The following is a 2,009-nucleotide window of genomic DNA, read 5'->3' as shown; positions in this document are numbered from 1 at the left end:
GATTTTCTGTCTGGAGGATCTGTTCAATGGTGTCAATGGGGTGTTAAATTCCCCTACTATAACTATATTGTTGTCAGTTTCCGCCTTTATGTTGGTTAATATTTGCTTTATAAATTTAGGTGATCCTATATTGAGTACATAAATATTTACAGGGGTTATGTCCTCTTATTGGATTGATCCATGTATCATTATGAAATGCCTTTGTTTATCTCTTATTATACCTTTGTTTTAAATTCTATTTTGTCTGATATAAATATTGCTACCTCAGCTTTTTTCTATTTGTTTCTATTTGCATGAAATATCTTTTCCAACTCTTTACTTTTAGTCTCTTTCTAACTTTGGATCTGAAGTGGGTCTCTTGTAGACAGCATATGTATGGGTCTTGTTTTTTATCTATTCGGCATCCCTATGTTTTTTGATTGGAGCACCTAAATAATTTACATTTAAAGCGATCACTGATAGGCATATAGTTATTGCGATTTTATTATTCAAATATATGTTTTTGGTGTTGTTGTCTCCCCGCCCCCACCCCCAACACACACACACACCATCTTTTTCTTCTTAAAGGATGCTTTACTATTTCTTGTAATCATTGTTTGGTGGTGATGAACTCTTTTAGCTTTCTCTTTACTAGGAAGTACCTTATTTGTCCTTCAACCTTAATAGATACCCTTGCTGGGTAGAGTAATCTTGGTTGTACTTCCTTGCTTTTCAGGACTTTGAATATTTCATGCCAATCCCTTCTGGCCTATGAAGTTTCTGTCGAAAAATCAGCCTACAGTTTTATGGGAGCTCCCTTGTAGATAACTAACTGTTTTTCTCTTGCTTCTTTTAAGATTCTCTCTTTGTCATTAACCTTTGACATTTTAATTATGTGTCTTGGCGAGGGGCTCTTTGGGTTCATCTTGTTTGGGACTCTGTGCTTACTGGGCTTGCACGTCTATTTCATTTTTCAGGTTAAGGAATTTCCATTCATTATTTCTTAAAATAGGTTCTCAATCTCTCATTCTCCCTTTTCTACTTCTGGTACCCTTATGATGTGAGTGTTGCTATGCTTGATGTTGTCTCAGAGTCCGTTTAACTATTCTAATTTTACTGATTTTCTTTCTTTCTTTCTTTCTTTTTTTTTGGGGGGGAGGCTATTCAGATTTGGTGTTTTCTGGTAACTAGTCTTCTAAATAACTGATTCAGTTGTCTGCTTTATCTAATCTGTTGCTGATTCTTTCTTATATATTTTTGTTTCAGTTATTATATATATATATATTTTTATTTCTGACTAGTTCACTTTTATGATTTCTGTGTTCTTTTTTATACTTATTCTTTGTTGAAGTTCTCACTAAATTCCTTAGGCATCCTTATAACCATTGTTTTGAACTCATATCTGGTAGATTGTTTGTCTTAATTTTGTTTTTGTTTAGATTTTTTTTTCTAAGCTCTGTCCTATTCTTTCATTTGGGACATATTTCTTTGTTTCTCCATTTTGTCTGCCTCCTTGTGTTGTCTCTATGTTTTAGATACAGCTTCTAGGTTGCCTGGTCTTGTCAGAGTGGCCTTATGTTGTGTGTGTCCTGTGGGGCCTAGTGGTGAGTTCCCTGGTCTCCTGAGCCAGATGCTCCAGGAGTGTCCCTTGTGTGGGCCGCATTTTCCCTCCTGTTGTAGTCAACTTTGTTGCTTGTGCCAAACCTGGAGATGTGTAAGAGAGGCCACACTGTGAATTGAAGCAGACCATCACCAGTTCTGGGCTTGGGGCAGCTCAGAAAAAGTCCCAGGAAATCCTGAGGCATGCCAACACCTGCTAGTTATTCATAAGGCTCAGCCTCAAAAGAGCCTCAGGTGGTACAGGTGGTAAGGGAGCTGAGTGGGGGAGTCTCAGCATGGGGCGAGTGACATTCAAAGGGATTAATGCAGATTAAAATTTGATACCAGTTCTGAGTCCGAGGCCACTCTTCAAAAAGCTCAGAGCACACCAAGGTGAGCTGCTGCCTGCCTGCAGCCTGTATACCCTCAAA

This window comes from Pteropus vampyrus, unplaced genomic scaffold (assembly GCF_000151845.1).
Source record: "Pteropus vampyrus isolate Shadow unplaced genomic scaffold, Pvam_2.0 Scaffold184, whole genome shotgun sequence".
NCBI lineage: Eukaryota > Metazoa > Chordata > Mammalia > Chiroptera > Pteropodidae > Pteropus > Pteropus vampyrus.
Note: the sequence above shows the minus strand (reverse complement) of the source record.